Consider the following 19,221-nt stretch of genomic DNA (forward strand, 5'->3'; position numbering starts at 1 on the left):
AGGACCCTTAGCACGTCTTCCTAAAACCTCATTACCTAACACCTCTTCTGCCTCTGTTGTCACAAGTTTTTCTTTTTCAACTGGACAACCATCTTTCACTTCATAAGCACGACCACTGGTGTCAACTGCATGCACCAAATCATTATCCTGGAAATAACTCTCCTCATTAAAAAATGCCTCACAGCTTGAACTATGCATCCATTCTCCAGAAAAAACTTCACAAAAATTACTACGATTAACTATTCTCTTCCATCTACTATTTCTTTTGAAATCAAAAATTGCCTTGTTTAGCTTCCTAATTCTATTGATTATCAAAATAAATAACTTACGTTTAATTTCAAATGCCTGATCAATAACTTTCTCAACTTTTTTTTTTCTCTTATAAAAAACCAGTTTCTGTTGACCTTTCTTAATATTTTTTAACAAATTGCCAATTATCCTGTTGCGGAACATTCGTTTACGAATCTCCCTAAAATGTTGTTTCCTTCTACTGTCATGCACAGAGTTATCTCTTGCTCTAGCAGTAACATTTTTCATTGGCCTTTCTTTTCCATTTGATTTCCTTCTCGTTTTATGGACTGAAACATTTTCTGTAGTAATATTTTTTTTACTACACATATTTCTTATAAATTGTTTTGTGCTCTTACCCGGTGCTTTCTTCGTGACTTGACAAATCTTTTTGTTAGAGGACTGCTGCGTATTTTTTTTCACCTGCTGTCTTTGACGTTTTGCAGCCTTTCTCTGTCTTTCTATTGTAGGCATGGTGAAATCTTGAAATGATCTGCAGTTGAATCTGTGGAAAAATATAATAAATAATGTTATTAACCATTATTACCAAACATTAAATCAGTAACAGTGATAAAAAACTTAACACACTACTTGACATTTTAATTAGAAGATTTTTTAGTCGTTGGCAAATTTACAATACAGAAATACCAGAAAAGAAATGACATTTATATTTATGTTACCTATGCTATTTTATATTTGAATCTGATCTAATTTTATGAGCATATTTTAATATTTTATTGAAGACACTACACATAACCTGCTTTTGAAGGTGTCTTTATTTTTAAATTAAACGGTTTACCTTTTTACTTTTTATTAATTATAAATTTTAAAAATAAATGTTTATATTTCCAAAGGCTCAAGCAGGTCAGCTTCCCATCCTATATCATATAATTCGGACAAATCTGCATCCTCATCACGCTCTTCTTCATCCTCAGGATTTAAATCATCCAAGGGATCAACATCCACTGATGTTTCAATTACAAGTTCAATGATGAGGTCAAAATCAACTGATTGCAGATTGTCGCTCATGTTGAGGTTGTCTTTATCTTTAAAGAAAGATAACAACAATGAGATGTTGCAGAGTAAGAGACAAATCTCACAGATTATAATAGTAAAATTGTTTAACAAGAGTAACATTTTGCAGCTATTATTTAGCCATGTCCAGCGATGCTGAGCAGGTGAAGCCTATGTCTAATCTTTCACTGAACAGGACTCATCTCTTCTTAACCTTGGATAAGCCTCACCGACTCTGTGTCCCCTGCACATACTTAAATGTAAAGGGGCAGATTTATGTTAAATGGCACATCCCCAGGCATGCACCAGTTAACGTGCACCACTGCTCTGCCACCCATGGTGTGCCGCATTTACAATCAGATAGGAGAAACCTGCGTCAAAACCCTGCGCCTGCTTGAAGCAGGCATAGGTCTTGACGCAACATTGTGGAGATGGTGCACCCCTGAGCCTTGCTGGAGCTGCATCGCACTTGCGATACAACTCCAGCAATGCGCCACCTTAACGGCACAGATGCGTCAAGCATCTGTGCCGTTTTTGCCCCATGCTGTGCCGCATTGTAAATGCAGCACACCATGGGTGGCGGAACAGCGGCGCAAGATGACTGGCACATCCCTGGTGATGCGCCAGTCATCATAAATCTATCCCTAAGCTTCTTATCTTGTTAGAGATGAACTGCCATATGTATCATCAAAATATTTAGCATTTCCTAAATAGCGAATTTTAAGGAATAAATAGCGATTCTTTACCATTCCTAATTTGCGATGAGCAAATTGCTAATTGCAAGTTACCCATTCATTTCCATGGGCTAGGAGGCTCATAGGAATGAAGGTTTAATTTGCGATTAGCAATTTGCTCATCACAAATTAGGAATTTTTCCAAAGGTGCAGGGGTGTCTCAAGAACACCCTGCTGCACCCCTGAAAAAGAAATTTGGGGGCATATGGCACACATACATGCCCTAAGGGCATGTGTTGGCGTCATATGGGACCTTTTGTTTTTTTTAAAAAAAGCTTTTTGAAAAGAATTCACAAATTACCACCAATTTACCACAATAGTTTCCAAATCCTTAATGTCATTTTTTACATATTTTTTGTTTGATACATTGCATTTAAGTAGTCACAAAATTTGCAAATCCTTCAGTGCAATTGCAAAATAAGGAATAGCAAATTTTGCTACTCCTTATTTTGCATCAAACTTGTTTGATACATACCATTTGTCTAATTAACATTCGCAAAGGCCAAAATTCGTAGAATTTTGATCTTTGCGAATGCTAATTAGCTTGATACATATGGCCCCAAGTGAGGCCTGTCTTACGACATGGTGCATCTTTTGCATCACTGCTGCATCGGTTTCATGTGGTACGTTTTTTTTACACCATGACATATCTGCCTAAATGCATCAATTTGTAATGTTGTCGCCTCATAGCAAATCTTTTGCACCGCCGCTGCATCATAAAAGTGACGCACAGTGGCACAAAAGAGGCATACACCTATCATAAATCTGTCCCTAGCATTTTAAATGATTAATCCAGGATGACGATAAGGTGTGGCCTATCCAGAGGTTTGTTTAAGGTGAGGCCTACTCAGGATTGCAGATTAAAGTTACGCTTGATGAAGAATACAGAGGAGATAATACATGTAAAGGCCTACCAATGAAGTAAGTAATGTGCACTTTATTGCGCCAGTCATCATAAATGTATCCCTAAGCTTCTTATCTTGTTACAGATGAACCACCATATGTACCATCAAACTATTTTGCATTTCCTAAATAGCAAATTTTAAGGAATAAATAGCAATTCTTTACCATTCATAATTTGCAATGAGCAAATTGCTAATTGCAAATTAGCACCGCCGTTGCATCATAAAAGTGACGCACAGTGGCACAAAAGAGGCATACACCTATCATAAATCTGTCCCTACCATTTTAAATGATTAATCCAGGATGACAATAATTTGTGGCCTATCCAAAGGTTTGTTTAAGTTGAGGCCTACTCAGGATTGCAGATTAAAGTTACGCTTGATGAAGAATACAGAGGAGATAATACATGTAAAGGCCTACCAATGAAGTAAGTAATGTCCACTTTATTGCGCCAGTCATCATAAATGTATCCCTAAGCTTCTTATCTTGTTACAGATGAACCACCATATGTACCATCAAACTATTTTGCATTTCCTAAATAGCAAATTTTAAGGAATAAATAGCAATTCTTTACTATTCCTAATTTGCAATGAGCAAATTGCTAATTGCAAATTACCCATTAATTTCCATGGGCTAGGAGGCTCATAGGAATGAAGGTTGCAATTTGCGATTAGCAATTAGCTCATCACAAAAAATGGAATTTTTTCAAGCGTGCAGGGGTATCTCAAGAACACCCTGCTGCACCCCTGAAAAAGAAATTTGGGGGCATATGGCACACATACATGCCCTAAGGACATGTATGGGCGTCATATGGGACCTTTTGTTTTTTAGAAAAAAATGCTTTTTGAAAAGAATTCGCAAATTACCACAAACTAGAAGTTGGTGGTAGTTTCCAAATCCTTAATATCATTTTTTACATATTTTTTATTTGATACATTGCATTTAAGGAATCGTAAAATTTGCAAATCCTTCAGTGCAATCGCAAAATAAGGAATAGCAAATTTTGAATTAAGGACATTTTAAGTCATTTCCATATGTGCAGTGTTTTGAAATTATGATTTGAAAATCGTTTTTGGGGAAAAGTAATGGTTTGCAAATTTATGACAAGGACATAATGGTGTATGCTTCTCTATAAGGCATTTCAGTGTCTCTGATGTCATTTTTCCCATATTACATTATAAGACCTTTCCCCATGGAGCACATTCCTTGTAAATATGCTCCCACCTGAGCATGGCGAATTTAGATTTTGACTGTTTGAGTCACATAACCATGTTAAAAGTGACCCAAAAAAATTGCAAACGTTTTAAAAAAACACATTCATGTGTCTTAAGGACATTTTAAGTCATTTCCCCATGGACAGTGTTTTCTAAGTGGCGCAAAAGAGGCATACACCTATCATAAATCTGTCCCTAGCATTTTAAATGATTAATTCAGGATGACAATAAGATGTGGCCTATCCAGAGGTTTGTTTAAGGTGAGGCCTACTCAGGATTGCAGAGTAAAGTTACGCTTGATGAAGAATACAGAGGACATAATACATGTAAAGCTCTACCAATGAAGTAAGTGATGTCAACTTCATTGCGCCAGTCATCATAAATGTATCCCTAAGCTTCTTATCTTCTTAGACATCAACCGCCATATGTATCATATAACTATTTTGCATTTCCAAAATAGCGAATTTTAAGGAATAAATAGCGATTCTTTACCATTCCAAATTTGCGATGAGCAAATTGCTAATTGCAAATTACCCATTCATTTCCATGGGCTAGGAGGCTCATATAAATGAAGGTGCAATTTGCGATTAACAATTTGCTCATCGCAAATTAGGAATTTTTCCAAAGCTGCAGGGGTGTCTCAATAACACCCTGCTGCACCCCTGAAAAAGAAATTTGGGGGCATATGGCGCACATAAATTTTAACAACATTCCTTTACCTCAAAAACGATTTTCAAATCATAATTTAAAAACACTGCACATGGGAAAATTACTTAAAATGTCCTTAAGACACATAAAAGCGTTTTTTGATTGCCTTTGCAGCATGTTTGTATCACTTTTAACATGGCTATGTAACACAAACATTCAAAATCTAAATTTGCCATGCACAGGTGGGAGCATATTTACAAGCAATTTGCGCCACAGACAAAGGTCTTACACTAAAATGGGAAAAATAACATCAGGGACAGTCAATTGCCTTATAAAGAAGCATACACCATTATGTCCTTGTCATAAATTTAAAAACAATTCCTTTTCCCCAAAAACGATTTTCAAATCATAATTTCAAAACACTGCACATGGGAAAATGACTTAAAATGTCCTTAAGACACATGAAAGCGTTTTTTGATTGCTTTTCCAGCATGGTTGGGTCACTTTTAACATGGCTATGTAACACAAACATTTAAAATCTAAATTTACCATGCACAGGTGGGAGCATATTTACAAGCAATTTGCGCCACAGAGAAAAGTCTTACATTAAAATGGGAAAAATAACATCAGGGACAGTCAATTGCCTTATAAAGAAGCATACACCATTATGTCCTTGTCATAAATTTAAAAACAATTCCTTTACCTCAAAAACGATTTTCAAATCATAATTTCAAAACACTGCACATGGGAAAATTACTTAAAATGTCCTTAAGACACATAAAAGCGTTTTTTGATTGCCTTTCCTGCATGGTTGGGTCTTTTTTAACATGGCTATGTAACACAAACATTCAAAATCAAAATTTTCCATGCACAGGTGGGAGCATATTTACAAGCAATTTGCGCCACATAATTCATAATTTTCTCCTTAAAGCACACTATTCTCTATCTAAATTAAAGAAATATTTTCTCACCTTAGCAAATACTTTGAGTTTGAAAACAGTCTCAGAAACACACCAATTTGTCTTCAGCAGAGCAAAAGGTATGCACTCCAGAGTCTGCAGCTATCAAAAGCACAGAAATGCTGTAATTCTTCACACATATTTCTCATGTCACCCAATCAAAACTCTTCCCTCACTTTTTTTCAAATGAAAACCCTTCCCCCCTCTGCCCTTTCTGTCTTTTCTGCATGGCAACCACCTCTTGGAAGACTTCTGGTGTTTGCAAGTTCACACAACTTTGTTGCAATTGAACTCTGAACTCTCAGTGCACCTGCATATCCAGTGCATTCTTTCATTTAATGATTTTTTATTGACCATTCAAAATACATCTTTCAAAGAACACATCCGTGCACCCTAACTTTCTGTTTTCAGCAATCAAAATCCACCAATCACTGTTACTGCTTCATGAACACAGAAACTCCACAGTTTTTTTCATTTTAAACTCTCATTTTTTAACTGCCATTTCATTGCCACACTTCATCTGACTGCAGGAGAACCTTTTCTCACCATGTTTTCTGTCTGGATTGTTGGACATAGTTATATTCACTGGGCTCAAAGGTACGTTGAAAACAGGAAATTACCTAACCTCAATTTACAAGATGTGGGAATTAAGTGGTTTGGCCACAGAGGATTAAAATGTCACCAATTGATACCATTGGTGAAAACCTTTATGCATTTGCCCAAACCTGACCTGTTAATTGTGCACTGTGGAGGTAATGACTTGGGCACTTTGACTGGTGTAGGTCTGGAAATGCTTTTAAAGGACACCTTTGAGCAATTAATGGCACTTTTTCCTCAGACTGCCTTGGTATATTCAAATATATGCCAAAGACAGAAATGGAGGTGGTCAAACCAATTTTGTCCACAAATTGAGAAGTCGAGGAAGCATGTAAACAAATCTGTTTCAGCTTACATGAGAGACCATGGAATGGGCTCCCTGTACAACAATAACTTGCGTTACTACATGCAAGATATCTACAGAGGAGATGGAGTTCACTTCTCAGATGAGGGCAACAGAGTTTTCACTCTGAATTTAAGAATGTGCATTGGTACCTACTTATAAGTACCTAAATGTACCATAAACCCAAAAGCTCTTCTCAGAGCTACCCTACATCTGATCACTCACAATTATTATTTTACTCTAACATTTTTCACTAATTTCCAACAAAGTACGCTCCCTGGGGCGCTACCCGGTACGCGAACCGGGAGCTAACCTCGCGAAATTTTTTTTTTAAATGTTTTTTTTCCGCACATATAAGCTTCCTCAGCCACCCTCAGAAAACCTAGGGGGTCAAGATAACTCTACCGTGCCCCCTTCTACCCATTCTGAACATTATTTGCCCTCCATCTTGTATCTTAATTCGACCGAAACACAAAATGGTGGACTCCCGGAACGCTTAAGGTTCGCGAACCGGGGCGCTCAACGGTTCGCGTACCGGGTCGCTCTCTGGGAAGCGCACCATCAAAAAAGGTGGGAAAGTAGTTCACAGAAAAGCCACTGGAGACAATTTCACCAAATATAGATTAGCTCATACTACATACCAATCCCTACCATTTTCACAAATTTGATTGGAATTCCATTTAGTCATTTAGCCTGTAGACCTCTCTAAATACCCTGAGGTAAATTACTTCACAAAACACATCTGAAGTGTTGGAATTGACAACCAATGAAAATGTTACTTTCATTTTCTATTTTTTTTACCTGACATTTCATTGGTTATATACCTGAATATATATAAAGGAAGAGAAGAAAACACAGCCATTTTGACTACTACTTCTTGCTGTACATTTCAATAGTATTTTCACTAATTCCTTCAACTTCTTTCTAAAGGTAAGTTTTTATTTTTAAAACTGAAGTATATTGTGCACTATAAGTTAATATGGTAAACTTTTTCTGATAGATATATACTATCCCTCTGTAGTAGTTATAGATTTAGAGAGACTTCTCTGTTATAGTTATGGATGGAGTTAGGCTTCTCTTGTATAATTATGAATTTACTTACGTTAAATCACATACACTTTTTTATATTCCTACTTCCACTCTGATACTATACACTGCCCAAAGATAAATTCACTGATAAAAAATGCCTATCTAAAATTATTCCCAACATTGCCCTATCTCTACTAATATATATTTTTTTAATCCAAATTTCAGGCAAAATGGAAGGCGAAAACCAAGTTTCTTTTGAAATGGACCTGCAAGAGAGCAGCCAAGAATTGATTGATACAATTGATCAAATTGACATTGAATTTTTCGATGAAACTTGGGACAATGAACTACTGCAATGTGTACAAGCAGTAGATAACCTCCTTGCAAATGAGGACATTTTACACCCTCAGAGACTACAATGTATATTCCATGATAATTATGAAATTTCTGACAATGAAATGTTAGAAAGTTTAATAAATTATGAAACACAATCACATTAAAAAAAATGCTTAAAAAATAAAGAAAATAAAAAATAATCAACAAAAACAACAATCAATTAACATACAGCATTTGAAAAGTCTATCATTCATTTTTCATTGCAGTACGCTGCCCAGAACGCTTCCCGGTTCGCGGACCGGGCGCTCCCCACGCAAAAAAAACAAAATTTTTTTTTTGTTTTTTTTGCCCCGCGGGGCCCTTTTAAAACCTCCACATTAAACCTAGGGGGTCAGGGAGGATCTAGTATGCCCCCTTATGGTCATTTTCGCCTTTGTTTTGGCCTCCTCTTGTCTCTCAATCCTACCGAGAGACAAGATGGCGGCCGCTCCGGACTGTTTAGAATGTTGACAGACACCGGAGAGCCAATCAGCTTAGCTACGCGAAGTTCCGTTACGCTTAAGGTCCGCGGACCGGAGCGCTGCCCGGAGCGCGCTTACAGATATATATCTTTTTTAAACGTTAATTTCTCAAAATCCACTGGAGCACATATATTGAGACCTAGAAAAGGCACATCAGGCTACCAGTCCCTACAATTTTGCCAAGTTTCATGGAAATCCATTCAGCCGTTCGGGCTAAAAGTGAGGCCAACCGCCCTATGGAAAACTCAATGCTAAAAACACGTTTTGGGACCCCCCTTTTTTCTCAGCCCCCCCTTGACGAACACCCCCCAAATTTTCAAGGGCTGCTCAGAAACAAAATGTGCCATTTTCCAGAAAATTTCAGCCAATTCCGTCCACAAACGCCAAAGTTATTAGACATAGAATTTTCAAAAATCCCATAGGGAAAAAATCCTAACTATATATACCTACTGGCGATCGCCAATAGGTAATATATATATATATATATATATATATATATATATATATATATATATATATATATATATATATATATATATATATATATATATATATATATATATATATATATATATATATATATATATATATATATATATATATTCACTGAAAAAACCATAGGTTATAGACCATATATAGTTAGGAATTTGCATTTACAAAACCTTGAAAATTCACTGAAAAAACCATAGGTTAGAGACCATATATAGTTAGCTGGACATTTTATTGACATAAAACCAATGAAATTCCATATATAGTTAGTTGCACTAACTATATATCGCACACCCGCAATCCACTGCTGATGATGTCACATATTACATCATTCATGACATGGTCAGTGACATCACTGATGACATCACTGATGACATTTCAAATGACATCACTGATGACATCACTGATGACATCTCAAATGACATCACTGATGACATCATGACACACCAATACCAGTTACTACATACGCACTCACTGATTCCTACGTCTACACACACATTCACTCATTCACCCATACAATCACTCATACATACAGTCACTCATTATAACAACACTATCATATGCACTCATACACCTATGCAGGTGGGGGATTCATCAAGCGGGGGCCAAGATAAAAGGGGGTCCCAAAACGTGTTTTCCCATGTTAATTTCCATAGGGCGGTCTGTCGCACTTTTAGCTCGAACGGCTGAATAGATTTTCACCAAACTTGGCAAAATTGTAGGGACTGGTAGCCCGATGTGCCTTTGCTATGTCTCAAGATATGTGGTCCAGAGGATTTTGAGTAATTTAGGTTCAAAAAAATGTATATATCTGTAAGTGCGCCCCAGTGCGCGTACCGGGGAGCGCTCCGGGGGCGCCACGCGACCTGCGCACGGGTAGCTGATTGGCTCTCGGGTGTCTGTAAACATTTGAAACAGTTCGCAGCGGCCGCCATCTTGTGTCTCGGTAGGATCGAGACACAAGAGGTGGTAAAAACAAAAGGGAAAATAATGAAAAGGGGGAAATGACCAAAAGGGGGCAGGCTACACCTCCCCTGACCCTCTAGGTTTGATGTGGGGGCCATAAAAGGGTCCCTCGGGTAAAAAAACATTTTTAATTTTTTTTCGATTTTCACGGGGGGAGCGCCCGGTACGCGCACCTGGGAGCGTTCCAGGGAGCGTACTTAGGTAAAAAATTGTGAAAATAATAGTGTAAAATAATCATTTTGAGTGATTACAGGTAGGGTAGCTCTGAAAAGAGCTTTTGGGTTCTGTGGCTGTTTTAGGTACCTACAAGTACGTCCACACACACCCACATGCACACAACCCCACACCCCCACACCCACACACTCCCCACACACACCTCACACACGCACACCTCCACCCACACCCAAACACCACACACCCCCACACCGACACCTTACACATCCACACCCACAACCACACATCCCACACACCCAGACACACACACACCTCACCCCCCCAACACACACACACGCACACACAGATACCTCACAGACACACCTTACACATCCCACACCCCCCCACACACACACGCACACCTCACAGACACATCCACACATCCCACACATACACACACATCCTACACACATACCCCCCTTACCCACACACACCCCACACACACCTCACACACCCACACTTCCACCTACACCCAAACACCCCACACACCGACACCCACACACACACCTTACACACCCACATCCCCACCCACACCCACATACCCCACACAGATATACACCTCATCCCCCCAGACACACACACACACATACACACCTCACAGACACACCCCGCATATCCCCCACACACACCTCCCCCACCCCCACACATGGGGAAAACTCAGTGAAACACTAAAATAATAATTTAAAGTGCTTAGAGGTAGGGTATCTCTGAATAGAGTTGTTGGGTTGTGTGGGTGATTTAAGTACCAACATGTAGGTACCAATGCAGAGTCTTAAATTCAATGTACACCGTTTACTCTGTAGATAATTTGCATGTTGTTATAGAAGTTATTGTGGTATATGGCATCCATACCATAGTCTGTCAGAATAACATAAAGAACATGGAGGCAGGAGATGAAAAAGAGATGTCAAATACACATTGGAGATAATATAGTGGGAGAAAGGAAGTATCTATGAACAAAATTACTATGTAAAACAAAAAAGTTGCACAGTATACTATAAGTTTGACTTTACATTATAATCAATTTGGTAGTAGTTTAAGAATTACATATAAAAATGAATAATGTCTCAAACAATTTTAGAATTATTAAATATACATTTATTTTTGAGATTCATTTTCAAAATTTGATAGAACGTCTAACATTTGACTGTCCGAAATGTCCTCTTTTTGAGTGAACATAACTTCCAACAATTGACTGTCAGAAACGTCCTCATATTGAATTAACAAATCCACAGATTCTACACATTGTAGAAGTTCATGGTCCCGTGATTCATCCATGAATTCCAAGTCATTGGGTTCAATGATTTCCTCATTGTTCATCTCTAGGACAATTTCAAAGGAAACGTTCTGTTCTCCTTCCATTTTTGTGCTGAAATTTGCATTAAAAAAAATCAGTAGAAATATGGCACTGTTGGGTTTAAGTTCAGACAGGTAGTTTTGATTTTTTAACAGTGAAGTTAACTTTGGGCAATGTATGGTAGCAGGCAGGAAGTAGAAATATAAAAAAGTGCCTGTGAAGAAACGTAAGTAAATTCATAATTATAGCAGAGAAGCCTAAGTCAATCCATAAATATAACAGAGGAGCCTATCTCTATCTATAACTATAGCAGAGGGACAGTAAATAACTATCAGAAAAAGTTTTTAAAAAATAACTTAAAGTGCCCCTTACAAATTATCAACTTACTTTACAGAGAGGTGAAGAAGACAAAATGTGAAAATCCTTTCAAGATGTACCTCAGGTAGTTGTAGTCAAAATGGCCGTGTTTCCCTCTCATTTTTCATTTATATTCATGTACATAACCAATCAAATGTCAGAAAAAAAAAATAGAAAATGAAAGTAACATTTTAATTGGTTGTCAATTCTAACACTTCAGATGTGTTTTTGTGAAGTAATTTACCTCAGGGTATTTAGAGAGGTCTACAGGCTAAATGGCTCAATGGAATTCCATCGAATTTGGGAAAATGGTAGGGATTGGTATGTAGTATGAGCTATTCTATATTTGGTGAAAGTGTCTCCAGTGGTTTTTATCTAAATTAACTTTTAACATTTTTTTAGAACGCTTCCCGGTGCGCGCCCCGGTACGCGTACCGGCAGCGCTACGGCAGTCCTCCATTTTGTTTTCGGTAGATTTAAGACAGAAAATGGAGAACAAACAACGTTGGGAATGGGTATAAGGGGGCATCGTAGGCACTCCTTGACCCTCTAGGTTTTCTGAGGGGGTCTTAGGAGGCCCAAATAGGCAAACAAAAAAAAAAGTTTTTATTTTTCGCGGGGGGAGCGCCCGGTATGTGCACCGGGAAGCGTACCGGGGAGCGTACTATGGTGAAAAATAGTGAAAAAAGTTAGAAAAAGATAATCATTTGGAGTGATCAGAGATAGGGTAGCCCTGAAAAGGGCTTTTGGGTTCTGTGGCTGATTTAGGTACCTACAAGTAGGTACCAATGCACAGTCTTAAATTCAGGAGGAATATTCTATTCCCCTCATCTGAAAAGTGCACACCATCTTCCCTGTAGATGTTGTAACGCAAGTTATTATTGTATATTGAACCCATTCCATAGTCTCTCATGTAAGCAGAAACAGATTTATTCACATGTTTCCGTGCTTTCTCAAATTGTGGACAAAATTGATTGGACCACTTCCATTTCTGCCTTTGGCATATATTGGAATATAGCAAGGCAGTTTGAGGGAAAAGTGCCATCAATTGATCAAAGGTGTCCTTTATAAGCATTTCCAGACCTACCCCAGTCAAAGTGCCAAAGTCATTTCCTCCACAGTGCACAATTAAAAGGTCAGGGTGTGGCAAATGCAAAAAGGTTTTCACCAATGGTATCAATTGGTGACATTTCAATCCTCTGTGGCCAATCCATTTAATCTTCAGATTTGGTAAGTCAAGGTTGTGAAAATTTCTGGGAGCTGCATACCTTTGAGCCCAGTGGATATAGCTATGTCCAATAATCCAGACAGAATACATGGTGAGAGGAGATTCTGATGCAGTCAGATGAAGTGTGGAAAAGAAATGGCAGTTGGAACAATAGGAGTTTGCAAAAAAAAAAACTGTGGAGTTTCAGTGCTCTTGAATCACAAGCAATGATTGGTAGAATGAGATAGTTGAAAACTGAAAGTTAGGGTGCATGGTTGTGTTCTGTGTAAGAAGTAATTTGAATGGTTAAATGGTGATTTGCAACATTGTAGAATAAACTTTTAACCCTGGGAGCTCAGTGAGGAGGGAGTTGCTATGGTAACAGGTAGAAAGGGCTGAGGGAGGGAAGGGTGTTGGTTTGAAAATACAGAGGGAAGAGATTTGATTGGTTACCATGAGCAATATGTGTGTAGAATTAGAGGTTTTCTGTGCCTTTATGGTTTGCAGTGTCTGGAGAACATACCTTTTGCTCTGCTAAAGAAATATTGGTGTGTGTATCTGACACTGTTCTAAATCTCCTAAAATATTTGTAAAGGTGAGTTATGATTCATTTAATATACATAGAGACTTGTATACTCTATGGAGAAGATTTGGAAGCAAATTGTGGTTTTTTAATGTTGCTTTTGTGTCATGCTTTTTGATAATGCTTGGTAAAAAGTTTTTACTGCATACAGTAATTGTATTTTGTAAAATTGTGAAGTTTTAGTCTTGACATGGAATGCTTCTACATAGGACCTGTGCTGTGTTTTGTAAATGTGATGTCAAAAACGGTTTTGGGGAAAATAAATGGTTTTTAAATTTTTTAAAAGGAATAAAGAATGTGTGCATGTTTAATAGAAATACATTTGACTCTTTACAATGATGTTACCTGTGTTAACTCAGTGTAGGAAGCATATTGAGTTTGTTTGCATAGAGGAATTGTATTTTGTAAAATTGTGAAGCTCCATGAGAAAGCGTTTGCCTCAGTCTTATTCCTGTTGTGAGGCAGGTGCAATATTTTGCCTCAGTCTTATCCCTGCTGTGAGGCAGATGATTGTAAATAGGAACTGTGCTGTGTTTCCTAAATGTGATATCAAAAACGATTTTGGGGAAAATAAATGGTTCCTACACTGATTTAAAACACAGCTAACATCATTGTAAAGAGTCAAATTGACACCTGTCTCTAAGAATGCAGACAGGGATATGCTTCAGGAAGCGTAGTTTACTGCACTCTTAGATACAAGCCTCACCACCTAGGCTCCCCAGGAAAGTCCAAACATGTACCTTTTTCCCCCATATTTTAAAAGTGACGCATGTAGGTACATGCGTCATTTTTTAAACCTTTGCGCCACATTATACTCAAAAATGTAAAAACCATTTATTTTCCCCAAAATTGTTTTTGACATCACATTTAGGAAACACAGCACAGATCATATTTACAATCATCTGCCTCACAGCAGGGATAAGACTGAGGCAAAATCTTGCACCTGCCTCACAACAGGAATAAGACTGAGGCAAACGCTTTCACATGGAGCTTCACAATTTTACAAAATACAATTCCTCTATGCAAACAAACTCAATATGCTTCCTACTCTGATTTAAAACACAGGTAACATCATTGTAAAGAGTCAAATTGACACCTGCGTCTAAGAATGCAGACAGGTATATGCTTCATGAAGCCTAGTCCACTGCACTCTTAGACACAAGCTTTACCACCTACGCTCCCCAGGAAAACCCAAACAAGTACCTTTTTGCTACATATTTAAAAACTGATGCATGTAGGTAGATGCGTCACTTTTTAAACCTCTGCGCCACATTATAATCAAAAATGTAAAAACCATTCATTTTCTCCAAAATCGTTTTTGACATCACATTTAGGAAACACAGCACAGATCCTATTTACAATCATCTGCCTCACAGCAGGCATAAGACTGAGGCAAAATATTGCACCAGCCTCACAACAGGAATAGGACTGAAGCAAACGCTTTCACATGGAGCTTCACAATTTTATAAAATACAATTCTATATAACTATATAACTCAATACTTTCTCGGGAAGCATAGGTGGTGAAGCCTGTGTATAAGAGTGCAGTGGACTTAGACATAGGTCTGATCTTCTTTGTACTTGTGGACAGAGCTGTCTTCCACTATACTCTTCAATACAGGCCTCACCTTTTGTGCACCCCTGGAGAATTCTCACCTGATCTGTAACCCTGTATAGATCGTTTGCTTTTTGTCATTGCTTTGTTGTTTGGTAATAGTGGTCTATAATGTGCTACTTTTTTCTTTAACACAGATTGAAATCGTTATTTGAAGAGTAAGCAAAGATGCCCACAAAGGAAAGGACAAAGAAACAACGTAACTGGGAAAAATCAAAAACACCAATGGAATTACAGCACTCTTCCACAACAAATACTTCAAAAAACAGGAACAAAGCTCCTGGTAAGACAACTAAGTCTTTTTTACGTAACATATATACATCCCAAAAAAATGATGGACAGCATGTAGAAAAAGAAAATGAGAGAGTAAAATTGAAAAGGAAGGAGAGAACTTCAAAGAATCCTAAAACTGGAGCAGGAGAGAATAATATGTATAGGAATAGAAGGCAGAATCAGTTTAGAGACATTCGTAGATGAATGTTTCGCAATAGAGTGGTTTTAAATTTGTTAAAAAACATTAGGAAAGGTAAACAGAGAGCTGCTTTTTATAAGAAAAAGAAAAGTGTAGAGAAGATTGTTGATCAGGCTTTTGAAGTTAAGAAAAAATTATTTATTTTAATAATCAATAGAATTAAGACACTTAACAAGACAATTGATGTTTTCAAATCAAACAGTAGATGGAAAAGAGTAATTAATCGGACTAATTTTTGTAAAGTTTCTTCTGGAGAATGGATGCACAGTTCAAGTTGTGAACCATTTTTTTATGAGGAGAGTTACTTCCAGGAGAATGATTTAGTGCATGCAGTTGACACCAGTGGTCGAGCGTATGAAGTGAAAGACGGTTGTCCGATTGAAAAAGAGAAACTTGTGCCTAGAGAACCAGAAGAGGTGTTATCTGATGGAGTTTTAGGGAGACGTACTAAGGGTCCAGTGTACACTTGGAAGTGTAGTAGTATTTGTAGTTTGCAACAGGAATCAATTGATTTGTTTTGGAATTTCTTACGTACATATAGTAAAAAAAGTATAAAGCAGAAAGTGAAGTTGTTGCAAGACTTAGATCCTTGAGTGAGAGGAATCACAGGCTTGCAAGGCCATTCACTGGCTTGTCTTTCTAGAAAAGTCTGTCAGAGTGTTTTTCATCATTTTAGGATGTTAGCAGTGCATCATACCAAAATGAGGAAATTAGTGAGAATGTTGTATTATGCAAAAAGTCCCGCACTTAAGCTTAAACAATTAAACAGTGCTCTTTTGCATGGAACTGAATTAGATGTGAAGAAGATTTGTGAAGAAATTGAGATTTGTTATTTTCGTGAAAAAGAGGACAGTGTAGAAATTGAGACAGCAATTCAAGGTAATGTGGAAGACAATGTACAGATTTTAAATACACAAAAGTTTGAGAAGGAAATTACCAGGTTTAAGGTGAAATCAAGTGAAAGGGCGAATTTTACTTGTGTGTGTTGTCGACGGACTCATTATAAGATTCAGACTAGGTTAGTTGATTTATATGCAAAAAGTGAAAAGATGGATAATTATGAGTGGAAAGATTTAGCAACTTATTTGTGGGTGGAGAATTCTTTTGATTTGAGTTCTGATCAGCCTATTTGTAAATATTGTTATGATAAATTAAATCAAAACAGAATGCCTGCTAGAGCTGTTCATAATATTCTGGAGTTGGTAGACATTCCCCGTGAATTGATGGATTTAAATACATATGAGTCTATTTTGATTCAATGTGTCCATCCTTTTCAGGCAATTGTTCGCATGGAGCCTAAGATAGGGAAATTGCCTCCTACAGATGTGCAGAGAGGATTAAAGGGAAGAGTTGTTTATTTGCCCATAGATTTGAAAAAAAATATTGATACAATTGGTATAGAAAAAGTAGAAGAGGAACCTTTAGTTATTCTAGTTAATGGGGTTCCAACAAAGAGTAAAAAAATCTGGCAAGATTTAGTGGATGTTAGGAAAGTCAAAAAGGCAACGTTGTATTTAGTCAAAAACAATGAGTACTACAAAGATGTATGTGTTGCAGCAGAGGAAACATCTGCAGATGAAGACAGTGATTGTTCAAGCGGCCAAATTGAAAAAGTTGATGTGTCTAGAAGTGAAGAAATATATGAACATTATACTGTTCATCCTTTGCATTCCAACGAAGTAATGGGGAATGCAATTGAATTGTTTCAAATGAAAACAGCAAAAGGAAGTCCCATTAGTGTATGGGAAGAAAGTTTGGAAGCTCGTTGTTTTCCACAGCTATTTCCAACAGGTCGAGGTGGACGATATGACGATCGACCACTTCAAATTCCTGCATCTGAATATCGAACTGTAAGATTATATGCTGAAGATGCAAGGTTTCGTCAATGCATTCCCTATTTGTTTCATCTACTGTATGAAAGTGACTTGTCTGGGCTTTCATATGCAGTAAACCATATTCTGAAATGTGGAGCACATCTGCAAAATGTTTCGGCGAGGGACTTTATGGAGAAAGTGAATCTGCAAGATAATATTTTAGAATCTCATCTAATCAATCTCATGGCATGTCAGCGTGGTACAAATGAGTATTGGTACCGTCGCCATGGGGAATTGAAATGTATGCTGAGAAACTTAGGAACTCCTACATGGTTCCTCACTCTTAGCTGTGCCGAGTATGCATGGGAGGACTTACTTCAATTTCTACGAGAGGCCAATGCTAATATACAAAATATAGAATTCAAAACACCTGGAGAACTGTGTTCTTTGGATCCAGTGAATGTATGCAGATATTTCAATCATAGATTTGAAGCTATGATGTTTTTTATTACCAACAAAAAAAATCCTCCCCTTGGAGAGGTTTTGGATTTTTTTGGGAGAAAGGAGTATCAAGCGAGAGGTGCTACTCACATACATATGTTATTATGGATTAAAGATGCACCCAAGTTTGGAATAGATTCAGATGAGACAGTGATGAGCTTCATTGAAAAGTATTCAACATGTGCTGTTCCGAAAACTACAGAAGAAAACAATTTAAGGCAACAAGTTTTACGCTTTCAATCAAATCGTTGTGGAAAGTACTGTCGTCGAAATTCAGAAACAAGGACAAGTTCTACACAAAATGTCGTTTCGCTTTTCCACGACCAGTGATTTCTAAAGGAAGAGTAAATAATTTAATGTCTTCTCTGCGACATACTGTGACGAGAAAATCACCAAAAAATACATCCAATTTAAAAAGAAACGACGAGTCCAAGTACATCAATGACTACAACCCAGTGATTTTGTCCATGTGGAATGCTAACATGGATATTCAATTCGTTGCTGACAACTCTATTGCTGTAGCTCGATATGTGACGTCTTACATCACAAAAAAAGAAAAGACAAAACTGAAGGAAATGTGGGAGGACATTTCACATGAAAAGAGCCTAAGCAAGAAATTGTACAGTTACAGTCTGAAGATGTTGTCGCATCGAGAAATATGAGCATATGAATGTTCTGATCGATTGTCGTCAGCAAGTCTCTATGCCAAATCTAGAACCATCATTTGGGTGAGTCTAGGTCTTGCTGCAACACGAAATCGAGTTTTGAAATCTGTACAAGAGATAGAGTATTTGGCTGAGAAAGAACCAGAAAGTACAGATATTTTGAAGACAAACATGTTGGATACATACTATCCAAATAGAAGTCCTCACCTTGAGAACGTTTGTCTCTATGAAGTTCTGCAAAGATATATTTATAAGAGGAACATCAGAGTAGATATCAATAATGGAATATATGGAATCATTGGATGTGAAGGATGTCTAGTGAAACAGAAAAAAGGTCATTTGATTAATCATCGAAAATTGAGTTGTGAAAATCCAGACAAAAGAGAATTTTACTATTTGGCTCTTTTGCAACTCTTTAAACCATGGTGAGAAGAAGAGGAACTACTTGGATATTTTC

The sequence above is a fragment of the Lissotriton helveticus genome, chromosome 12 (genome assembly GCF_964261635.1).
Source record: "Lissotriton helveticus chromosome 12, aLisHel1.1, whole genome shotgun sequence".
In the NCBI taxonomy this organism is placed as follows: domain Eukaryota; kingdom Metazoa; phylum Chordata; class Amphibia; order Caudata; family Salamandridae; genus Lissotriton; species Lissotriton helveticus.